The sequence below is a fragment of the Ambystoma mexicanum genome, chromosome 2p, assembly GCF_040938575.1.
Source record: "Ambystoma mexicanum isolate Mex_15411 chromosome 2p, UKY_AmexF1_1, whole genome shotgun sequence".
Classification (NCBI taxonomy): Eukaryota; Metazoa; Chordata; class Amphibia; order Caudata; family Ambystomatidae; genus Ambystoma; species Ambystoma mexicanum.
Window position 1 is genome coordinate 1,412,048,824 of NC_090923.1, and position 12,653 is coordinate 1,412,061,476.

The following is a 12,653-nucleotide window of genomic DNA, read 5'->3' on the forward strand; positions in this document are numbered from 1 at the left end:
GTACAATGCCAACACAGCTGCACTTGCCGCCGCCAACAGCGGGACAAGTCGCTCCCTTGATGCTTTGTGTGACCACATGTACCTGCCTGTGCACCTGTACTCCTAGTAATTGGCCCCATGCTCCACATCCGTACACACGGCCTCCTGTGCGCGCAGCGGCCCAGTCTACAGACACTGCTGTACTTCAGCACATCCAAACTTACTACCCGGTGAAATCACCAACATTCCCTCCACCCCAGCACACCTTAGATGCTCATGGCTTCACCAGTCCCCCTCACCCTTGACTACTGTAGCCCACCAGCGCCCTAATTAACATGGCTATCCCTCACAAATGATGTGATCTCCAGTCCGGAATCACAGGACGACTACTCTTCACCCCCTGACCCCCTGCCATTCCCATCTCACAACGGGACTATCTTCCCCCAGGACCTTCCCCCTTGGCTAGGTGACCAATACCACCAGGACACAGACTGCAGCCAGCCGCTCCTTGGCATGGAGCACCACCTCCAGTCCAAGCTCACTCCAACATTGGGACCATTCCTTCCACGACGCAGTCCGTTACCAGCCGGCAATCACATTAATACATCAAGAAAACAGAGTCATTGCACCTATTACCAGCCATACGCCTCAGCCCACCCACCACACCGAATGGGTGTAATTTCTTTCCTATTCCTACAGTGGCTATTCAGCCTCCTCACTGAAGGACCAGCTATTCCAACCACTTCGTGGCTTTCAAGTTCCCTTAAACAAGGAAGACCACTTATCGTTTGCCCTAGTAAAGACCAATTGCAATTAGCAATTACATAATGTCCAGTATAGTAGATATGAGCTAACTGACCCAGTTAGCTCGCTTTCCCTTCCTTCTCCTTGGTGCTCAACCATGATGTCTGTATGCAAAAAACCAATGTGGTTTCGTATTTGAACTATTTGTGCCCTGTTAATGAACATGTATACCTACAACTGTCACGCCACCACCCACCTCACCAATCACATTGCATATATGAATAATGTTTGCATAATTCATGAAAGGGTTATAAACCTGTTGCGTCGTTATTACTCACAATGCCACCACACACTTGCACATCACCACACATGCACAGCCTTGATAAAGACTTTGGTTGAAACACGTGTTGGCTTTTTTCACATGTGACAAAGCACTATGCATGTCATTTTAACCAGTAGCACTCATGTGCTCAATAAAACCAAAAAACAAATACAAGGTATAATGACCTTTTTCAAACAAACCCACACTAACAGGACATGAATTAAATCCAGCACCATTACAAACAGGGTTTCCAAACAATTCTTGTACCTACTCCTTTTGGAATTTTCTGAGCTTGTCCCAAGCAAACCCGGCACTCGCAGCAGGATCAAAACTACCCTTCAACTAGACCAAACGTAGCGCAATGGTCTGCCCATCCTCCAAGCTCACAATTCATCCAAAACTCTAGTTGTTAATCGCATACACCTGTGCATACACTTGTGCATGGGAAATTTAAAAGAGCAGAAGCAGAGAGTCGAGGTCAAGTGCTGGCGGGAGAGAACTGCACCTTTCCGCGAGGATCAAGAAACCGAAAGGCTGAGACTGGCGGCTCACACAGCAAAAAGAAAGAAGCTGCTGCACAAGCAGTACATGCTGCAGGAAGGCCAGGAGCCAGCGAAATACTCTGGGGCGTTCGCAGGTGTCAGAAAGCAGCGCTTCACTTACCAGAGCCTGGAACGAAGCAGACGTGTCAAGTGGAAACCGTGAGAGATGGGAAAACGAAGAGAAAGCAGCTGTGAGAAGGAAGCAAATGGATAACATTCACCGGCTGATCACAGGAGAATCCAGGAATTCCAACAAGAGCTGGTGAGTCCACCCAGAGACAGCGGGGACACCGGGGAGTATCCGCGGCCATGCCGAAAGTAAATTATAAAAAAAGCAACAGAGAGAAAAAGCAAAAGGACTTATTGTCAAAGGGGGAATTGAACTATAAGAACCCTCGCAAACACGTGAATGTATACAGTGCAAGTACATGGGAAATCCGAACAGGATATTATATAAAGAAGATACATTATCCAACAAAGTATATGTGCAATTCTGGGAGAGGACAGAGGCCCCTTATGATCTGAAGTCCTGGTAGGAGAGTATACCAGGCAGTCACAAGAAATTTACATGATTTAAAGAAGCCCTGAGAAGAAATATCAGGACGAAGAAAGGGATTGTGTCAACCAGGAGAAAAGGAGCAAAACCTTGGCAGAAAAGTATACCAGGTGTCCTGAAAAACAAAGCCAGATAGTTGTGTGTCATTGTTGTTGTTGGCCAGGAAAGGCACAGGAACGGTTTGTGAAACATCAGAGATTAAAGAGGAATCCAAGGGAAGGGAACCACCCTCTGCATAAAGGACCTTTATCCTTGAAGAACCGTTTGTGTTGAAGCCATTTAGTCCTCCTTTATGAACACTTTCCTAAACTCCAAGAGTTAAAGAGATTTCCATTTTCACCTTAGAATTTGGTTTATAGTGCGAGGGTCAGAATAGAACTTTGGACACGGAACAGCTTGGTTTCTTTTTTTTTTTTATTTCGAAAAGTCTTTTCCAGGTCACATTGAAACTTCACACCAATTTCCTAATGCACAATACAATAATAAAAAGGGACCAAAAATATACCCCAACACACACACACACACACACTTTGCGGATTCTGGGAATTGCATTCTGTTTGTGCTTAATGTTAGCTGCCCACGTGGGCGTTATGTTGTTGCATAGCGCCATGGCACTGTACAGATTGGGTAGGAGTGCTGGTGGCACTGGTGTGTATGTGGATTGTCGTAGTTGCCGACACAGTGACACGCATGGTGACATTACGTTGCTGTGGGTGCGTTCAAGGCTTAGACTACTGAGTGCATGGCCGAAGGCCGTAGGCCATGCCCGCAAGAGCCTAGGCCTTGAAGACACCCACGGCAGTAATGCATTTTTGAATATGCATCAGTTAGAGGGTGATGACATGCAAGGAATGGTTGTGGAGCACATTTCAGCCATTATAGGCCAGTGTTGCAAACAGATTGTGGTTAGGTTGGAAGTGGCACAATACTTTGTGAATGGAAGTGCGTACACCCATAGTATGTGATTGAAAGTGTACATTATGGTAACTGTTGCAATTTGTTGCTGCATACCTCCATGGTGGTGCGCTGCGTTTGGAGATGCTGCAGTGAGAAGTCACGCAGTGTGGGCTCTGGGAGCAGTGTTTACATACTGTCAGTATGGTGGAGGGTATGGGTGAAGGGCATCTTATATGTGCTTGGATAGTGTGCTGTGTGCACAATGCGTGCAGTATGGGCAATGTTGTAAACATTTTGTGGTTATGTTGGCAGTGACAATACCTTCTGAATGGAATTCGGTAAAACAATAGTATGTGAATGAAAGGGCGTGAGGGTGCCGGAAACAGTGCAATGTTTATACATTATGGTAACTGTTGCATGTAATGCTGTGCATGTCCATTGCGTTGTGGAGGTTGGTTAGGAGTGCTGGTGCCAGTGGTGCGCATGTGCATAGTGGTAGTTGGTGACATGCTGACATGCAATATTGCATTACGGTGCAGGGAATGTGTGCAAGGAGCACACCCACAGGAGCAATGCAGGTTTGATAGTGCATGAGGCACAGGGTGGTGATCTTTAGAGAAAGGGTGTGGAACACATTGTCGACGTGTTATAGCACCACAAGTGAGTTGCAAAGCGTGTATTGTGCATTCCCTGGTTGTGGTGATAGTTGCAACATGCTACAGTATTTGGTGTGCAGCAGGAGATGGTGACGTGAGAAGTTGTGTAGTGTGGCCACAGGATGCAGTGTGCATGTAACGGGAGTATGGAACTGGGTATGGTTGAAGTGCAGCTTATATGTGGTCGGTTACTCTGCTGTGTGCAGATTTATTGAAGTAGGCCCAATATTGTGCAGCTGTTGTGCATAGGTTGCCAGTGACAATACTTTGTGAATGGCAGTGCATAGGGGTGCGCAGGCTGTGGTATGTTTGTGGATTCTGCTAAGTTTGACACATTTTCGTGAATGGGTGTTTTATGGTGTGGGGGAGTTGGGTAGAAGTGCCGCTAAGTAGGTTACGTTAGTGCATAATGTTAGGTGCCCACATGGCTGCTTGCTTGGATGTATAGTGTTGTGGTGGGTGTGGAAAGGGCTGCAATGTGGTGTGCATGACCAAAGATGTGCTGGGTGCGTCTTAGGATCTTTGTGGATGCTGCAATCGTGCATTATTTAGCAGAGGTTTCTGGTGGAGTGGCTTTGAAATTAAACAGGACGTGTACTGAGTGTTCAACGGTAAATATGGAGTGGTGTATAGAAATGACAGTGTGCAATGCAGAGGTTTTGTATGTAATTGCTGCACGCATGTCTGAAAATTTAACAGCACCCAATGGGGGAGTGCTGCAAAAAGAGACCATGCAGAGGGAAGAAGTATTGTCTCAGCTTTACTGGGCCGTGGCCCTCACTGTAGATGGGGAAAGTGCACGTGCACATGCACATCCTGACATTATGAGCAGGGTGGAAAGGGAAATGGAATTGTGGGAAATAGGTAAGTAGGATTTTAGGGTGTGGTTTACAGGAAGGGGCGGTAACATTTCGTCCCAATACTGTGTCGTGAGGGTAATCGAGATGGAGAGACGGACAGTGCTTATCGTTAGCGATACCTTTGTGCGCCATTTGCACAGGTGTTGTGTGCAAAGAGGTGTTGCTGGTAATTTCGGGTTGGAAGGAGTGGACGCTCTCTGGGCCCGTCAGGGTGACTGCAGTTTCCGCGGGATGGTTTGCCTTTGCAGATCTGTGGCGTACATCACAAACGTTGACTTTGTCGTACTGCACTATGGAAGTCTATATTTGGGTTACATGTCATGTGGACGATTAATCCATCACCTGAAGAGGTTGCTGACCGCATTGATGTGTATTTATCCTACTGTGAAGGTCCTTTTCTCATGCATAACACCAAGAAGAGTTTGGGTCCAAGACAGTGTAATTTGTCCGCAGCCAGAGGTCAGAAGGTGTGCAATAAACAGAATAATGCGTGAGTTTATGCAGACTGCTGGCATGATCTCCACTCACTATGAGATCATGAGGTCGCAAAATATGCACTGGTTCAGTTAAAATGGCATTTATTTGGAGCGCCATTGGCAATGCTGTTTTCTTTTACACTGTGCAAGAAGCACTGACCAGATTGTGGTAAAAATGTGAAGAAAGCCAACAGAAACGCATATAAAGAGAAAATACAAAAAAAGAAGATGCTGGCACACACATCACAAAAAAAACAAAATAAAAAAAAAAACAACTTTATGCATCTACGATGAAGACTGAATCCCCTACCCAGTTTGATATTGTTCAACTCCCTCACTATCACGAAAAGGTAATGCATTACACCGTACTTTCAGGATTACACGTGCCACATCCAGGGTGGATATGTGGATGCACATGGGTGGAGAAATCGTGCATACTTTCATTGAACTTTGTAGTGGACGTGCTTTGGAATGGCACAACATTACGGCCTATAAAAGTGTAACGGTACATTTCAAATGTTGTACAGGAGTGACAGTGCTGGATGATGACATCCAATCGATGCGACTGGTGGATTCGTGTGTGCCTATTTGCGCGTATCCCAATGAAGTAGAGCTGCGGAGAAGATCGTACAAAGGGAAGAAGGACTGCTCCAGCTTTACAGGGGTGCAGCGGTCGCGCTACTTTGGGAGGCCGTGACACAAAATCTGCCTTTACACCACCTTGCCCAATTGCCATGGCAGTGTGCGGATTAGCCAACCAGGTAGTGTGGGTGTGGTTAACAGGAGGGGAGGTGTAACTGTTGTACATTATATTCTGCATACTAAGGGTGGCTGACATGGCGAAACGCATTGTGTTGACTGTAGGTGATACTTTGTCATAGATCTGCACAACTATGCTCTGCAAAGCAATTTTGGTTCGGAAGGAGTGGACGCATTGTGGAACGCTGTGTAGGAGTGCAATTTTGCCGATATGCATGCACTTTGAAAAGACCTTGCCACTTTTCCTGTAGTAGATGTCATCCATTACGCAGCATGCATATGGGTTACCCGCCTTGCTTAGATTTGTTCCGTTGACTGAGGAGATTTTGGATTGTCATGAGGATGCTTTTTCCCCACCGCCAAGGTGCTTTTCTCATCCATAATACCACGAAGAGTATGGCCTGCTGCTCATGGATGTTGTTCCGAGCCAGAAGCAGGAAGGTGCCTCATCAACAGAAGCATGTATACTTTTTTGTCCGCTCGTGGAATGTTCTTCTGCAACAATGACCTCATTAGTTGTGGAAATGCAGAGTGTTTCCAAGAAAATGGCATTTTGTTGTCACCCATTGGCAATGCAGTTTTGTTTGCTCTTCTACAGGCTGCGGTGAAGAGTTTACTGTACTAATGCGAGCAGAAGAACTCACAAAAGCTAATAAAAACAGGAAAAAAAAAAGGTGTTTCCGTAAAAGCATCTAAACAAAAAACAACCGGCTCTTAAGAGTCGGCCCTTACCACGAACTACACCTACCCTGGTTATTCCCCCACGGCCGCACGCAGCACAAAAGCCACATCCAGGGTTTTTACGGGTGGTGGTGACGGAAATGGAACTGTGGGGATTATACAATCACATGCTTAGGGTGCGCGCCAATAGGAAGAGGGACTCCTGCTTCACTCAGGACCGGCCACCGACGTACTTGGGGACCCGCACGCTGGCCTATGGAAATGGGACTGTAGTCATTGTCGTATCAGGTGGTGGTCAGAGTGTGCGTCACAGGAAAGCGCACCAATAGGAAGTAGGACTCCTCCTTCTGTACTGGGGCACGGCCCGCGCGGTACTTGGAAAAAGGCACGTGCCACATTCTGCACTTCTCAGCATGCTGGCCAATGGAAATGACACTATGGCCTTGGGCCAATCAAGTGCTCAGGGTTTACGTCACAGGAAAGAGCTCCCATAGGGATAAGGAGGCTCCTGCCTCACCGGGGCGCCCTCGCGCTCCTTGGGGAAAGGCAAGTGGCACATTTTGCTCTTCTCACCATGGTGGCCAATGGAAATGGGAATATGGATTTCGGCCAATCAGGTGCTCTGGGTGTGTGTCACAGGAAAGGACGGCATTCACTTTCCCCATTACTTTGTGTACTGCGGCTGGCAAACAAGGCAAGACGCACAGTTTTCGTTGTGGGGGATGGCTTTGTGGAAGATCTGTGCGTGTATGCCCTCCAACAAGACATGTCTGGCAATTTTGGTTTGGAGGGAGGGGACGCTTTGTGGTGTAGTGTCGAATCGTGCTGTTTCAGCGGACTGCTTGTAGAATGTCGACGGGTTGCCCCTTTGTCAACTGTACATGGAGTGATTGTGCACTTTGGAGCCTTCTTTATGGGTCACATGCCTTGTTCCCGTGTGTTCCATCAACCGAAGATTATGATGAAAGCTGTGCAGCGCATTTTTCCTACTGCCAAGGTGCTTTTCTTATGTATACCCCCCCGAGAATAGTGTGGAAGTATTCCAATGATTCCTGTCGCCAGCCAGAGGTCGGAAGGGGTCTCATCAACGGAAGCATGTGTGACTTCTTAAGTGCTGCTGGGATGTTCTACTGTGAGAATGAGAACATTGGTTCATGATACATACACCTTTTCACGACAAATGGCATGTCTGTCGTACAGTGGTAATGAAATGTTGTTTCGCAATCTACACACTGCACTGAAGAGCCTATTGTAAGAATGTGAGCTAATGTTGAAAACACACATTTACGAATGAAAACATCAAAAACAGTGTTTCTAGGGAAGCGCCTTTAAAACATTTTTTTTTAAAAAAACAAACAAACAAAAACCCTAAAGGTTCTTTTAAGAGCCACTACAACTAACGACGTCCGCTCCCCTGGTTCAAAGTTATTCCCCCACTCCCGCCCGCACCCAAGACGAAAGGTCTGCAAATATTGCGATAGTTGCAGAGTGGCACGTGTTACATATGCCCCTTTTGCAGATGTTGTCCACAGAAATGGGCCTGTAGGGACTACAGGATCGGGCAATAAAGTTTGTGGGTGTGGTGTGTACAGACAGACTGTGCTACACAGTGAATTTGTGGACAGAAATGCAGAGGGTGCGGCTTTGGCTGTTTGTTTCACGAGGCACAGCGTGCGTGTTTTAGGGAATTCCGACATACATTGACTGAAAGTGAATGGAAAACACTGCAGTGGCTACTCATTTTGCAATATATGATGTGCATTTGTAGTGCTATGGAGTAGCTACAATAAAGTGCCTGGTTTTGGCTTCTGTGCGACACGCATTCATGCCAATATTATTTATTTTTATTTTGGCTATAGAAAAATAAATGTTTCCAACCTTTCAACATTTACATTTCACATTTTAATCACTGTTTTTTTTATTCACTTCCATTAAATGAACAGCATAGAAATTTAACATGTGTAAATATTTTCTTGCATAAATAAAAATTAATTGGATGAACATTTCATTAAGGTATCCGGGATCCAACAATCAGTCGCGATTACGGCCAAGAACAGTGAGTGCATGCGATCTTGGTATAACATTCTATAGTTTTACAGCTTTCAGAAAATTAATTATCGCATATTGGACTGATTTTTTGACCGTGCGGAACAATGTATACCATAGCTGCTCATGCATAACATTGATATGATCTTCAAAGAAAGGTTTAAACAATTTGCATCTTAAAGCCAACAAATGCGCACAGTCGATCAATAAATGCTGCAGTCTCTCCGGTTGGTTTTGACAGAATCGACAATTGATTTCATCCTTTGATAGCATGTTACGTTTACATAGAAAATCCGCCGTTGGGCACAGTTGAAGCCTAAAGCGCAAAAAGGCCAGACGATGCTGAGAGTTAGGTGATACTAACAAATATTGGGCAGTTTGACAATTTATTTTTAGTTCAAATGAATTCTCCTGAAATTTTTTATATTGTGCGCATTGTGCACATGTCTGATTCCAATCGTATTGCCACATCTTTTTGCCACATCTTTTCCCTGGCTTTACAGGGATTGTTGATCAATAATTGCGTGGCTATATCAGGATCGCTAAGCAACTTTATCTCTCTAAGCCTCCATGTTCTTATAAAGTCATCATGGATTTCTTCTGCAACATAGCTTGCCATAGGACGAGTTAGGCCATTTTGCAGCTCGCCCATTAGGAGCTTGCGGTATAGGGAGCACCATTGCCACTTCTATCTGCTATGCAGGGATATTAGTCCTAACTCATTGCGGATTAATGGCAGCGGCTCAGAGTTGTGTAGCTGTAACATTTTTCTCCAATAAGCTCCTTCCATTCTAGCCCAGTAAACATATGGACGCGACTTTTTGGTTTCGGTTCCATATAGCAGGACAGGTGTCATTTTCTGTTTATAATATACTATCAAAGGGTGAATCGAGAATTAGCAAAATTTTGTCCCGATGATTCTGGCTTGTGATATGGCATTGTGTAATTTGGCCTTCTTGACTTCCTCATAGGGTAGATCAGTAGGATGATTAGGAGTATGTTGTAGTATCCACAAGTATGTTCAACATCTCTGCCTAGGATTTCCAAATTGAATAATTTGTGTTTTAGTTGCATTGATAGCTATGCAGTTGGATTGAGCATAGCCATCAAGTGCCTTTAGCATGTTTTTGAGGCCCTGAGGTGTCTTTGACATGAGCACCATGTCATCAGCGTAAAGAAGCCAATTTACAGGGATGCCCCCGAGTCTTGGTGCGTCGGTGTTCAAACCCTTAAAGGTATGACCTATGTCCGAAATAAAGAAGTTAAAAACTGCGGACGCTAGGAGGCATCCCTGCTTCAGGCCCCGGTCTGTTTTGATGTCATCGGATAGCAGGCCATCTCTACAGAGGCAGACTTGAATGGTTGTCTCAGAATGGAGCTGAATTATCCATTGCAAAATAGACCAGGGGTAGCCCTTGACCAAAAGCTTCTTAAATAGCAGTTTGCGTGGTACACCATTGAACGCAGTTCGAAAGTCAATAAAGGCCACAAAGATGGGCTGTTCTCGTTGTTTATGGGCATCTATGAGAGAGTTCAAAGTAATCAGATTTATTGACGTGCCAAGACCAGCTACAAACCCAGTTTGAAAGTCATCTCTGAGTTGTCTTGTGGTTAGCCACATATTAAATGCAGCTAGTAGCAGGCATGCAAAGATTTTACCAGGACATTCCATAAGTGCAATTGGTCGATACGACCACGGATCAGACCTCAGGCCTTTATATATTGGGACTATTGTGGACTTCTTCCAAGAATTGGGTACCTTGCCAGTCTGTAATGTATGTTGAAAAATATTATATGAAATAGCTGCCCATCTTGTTTTGAGATTCTGCCTTATTGTCAAGTTGTGTAGGCCATCTGGCCCGGCTGCACGAGACCTGCTTACTTTAGAGATGCAATGTAGTATGTCATCCATGTCAAAATGAAAATCTGAGTTAATTTTTAGAACTGACCAGTTTAGTTTAACCTGTGGAGAGGGGGACCAATAGAGGCCAGTATAGTATTCAGACCATATTGATTCTGGAATTGGATTGGTTGGCAGGGCACTTTGAGGCGAGAAGACCACCTCATTGAGCAAAGGCCATATGCCACCAGTTCATTTAGTCAAAATCTGGGACAACATTCAATCTCCATCTTTTTGATATTGCACAGCATGTCGTGCTCGGCACCAATTCTTATAGAGTTGTTTTAGTGTCTTTATCAAATCAATGTTGTTTTTTTGACAGATCTAGAGACAGAGGTCATACATCTCTGCGTAGCTGGACTTTCCTTGTTTTTAGCTCCAAGTCAAAGGCATGAGTATGTCTGGCATCATACTGGTGTCCACTGGGCCCCCTTCTGCTAAACATTTGCATGGAATGAATATAACATCCCCCTTCCTTGTCATGTAATGTTCCGAGCTCGATTTCTAGAGCCTGATTGAACAGCATGAGCTTATGATCGGTCCATTTAATGCGATTCCCTGCTTGGTTAGTCTCAATGGATCGTAAGTCCTGTTGTATGTTTGATTTTGTGGACTAGGACCACTGTGGCCAATTCCATGTCAAACATAGTTGACTGTGATCACTTAAATCAGTCTCACAAACTGTCAAGGAGATTGTGGCATCCATTAGGGCAATATTTGCATATATGTAGTCCAAGTGTGCTGTTAACAATTCCCTGTGCCATGTTGCCTTTGCCGGTATGTCCCAGAGTACGGAGCCATTTAGCATTATGAAATTTCTGTCCTTCATCAGTTGTGTCCACTGTGACTCATGAGACAGATGATTTTTAGGCTTAGTTGGTAGAAGATGTACATTTAAGTCACCCAAAAGAATTGTGTGATTTATGGTAGTGTCCATGATTAGGGAGTTAAGCACATCGGAAAAATGTGTAAAGAATAGCTCTGCTGATAGTTGCTGCTTGCCCCAGTAGACGTTAACAATCGCAGTTGTAACATTCAGTTTAGATAGTTTAACTACCTGAATGTAAGGCGACGGAGACTTGCAAGAAATCCTTCGCAGATTCAAAGATTTTTTTACTGCAATCAAAAGGCCTGCCATTGGACAGCCAAACATATTTTTGATTGTGGGGGTCATGGCAATGCAATACGAATCCCATACGGGTTCGTTAACGAGCCATGTCTCCTGGAGAACAACAATGTCATAGGCGTTAAGTTCTTTGTTTGGTGTATTTAGGAAGTTTCTATGGCCATGCGTGTTCCAGGAGGTCAATTTAATATGTTTATCTGTCTTGCATCGTAATAGGTTACATTGATGGAAGTTAGAATCCACGGATGAGGCCTTGTTTGTATGATTGGATTGTGAAATGTTCATGGCGTTAGGATAGATTCTAGAAACTGGCATGGATGTAGGAGGTAGACATCTCTTGAGTTAAGTCTCGAGTTATAACAAATCTCAGACTGTAAAGCTTGGCTCTGGCTTGCCACAGAGCATTCAATGCAATTCCTGATCGCATTAATAATCTGACCCTGGATAAAACATTATGACTGATGAATTCCACAAGGTCAATATCTGTGCTTGAGAAGTCCTGAAGAGTTGATATTTCAGCGCAGATATTCAGAACACTCATATGATTGAAGTCGTACTTGACAAATGGATGAGGGCGACAGGACATCACCAAACAGTGTTAGTAGGCTCCATGAGCAATTGCCTGCCTCCCAGGTCCCATGAATTCTGGGCCAGCATGAGCCTGCCTACCAAGTCCCATGGATTCTGGGCCAACAGATGTTTTTGTGGTTTGGGGCTTTGGTATCATAGATGCCATGTCATCTTGCTTAGTCATTGGTCCTTTCAAAAAGCGGGATATGTCTGGCATTGATACAAGCGGCAGTTGGGTCGTTACCAGAGATCCCAAAGCATCTTTGGATTGTAAGATGTACTGTGCTATCGATGCTCTGATTTCATTGCGCAAGTCCTGTCTATTGGAAGTTTCACTTATCCGATTCTCTTGTGCTTTGCCATCCATAAATTGAACAGGTATATCTTTTTCTTATTGATGAGTTGACTTGGGCCCGACTAGGCTGAAACGATGGGGCGTTGGCATTTGACTTTGAGGTAGTTGTTGATTTCATAGCTTCTTTGAGGTTTGGAGCAAGTGATACAGAAGTTTGGGCAAGATGAAGGGCTATGGTCTTTGT

General features: G+C 44.8%; 1 protein-coding gene across 8 annotated transcripts in view; it reads right to left on the reverse strand.

Annotated features, from left to right (window-relative positions):
* Positions 1-12,653, reverse strand: part of LOC138567561 (uncharacterized) — a 2,466,350-nt gene that overhangs the window by 2,363,896 nt on the left and 89,801 nt on the right. The window lies entirely within an intron of this gene.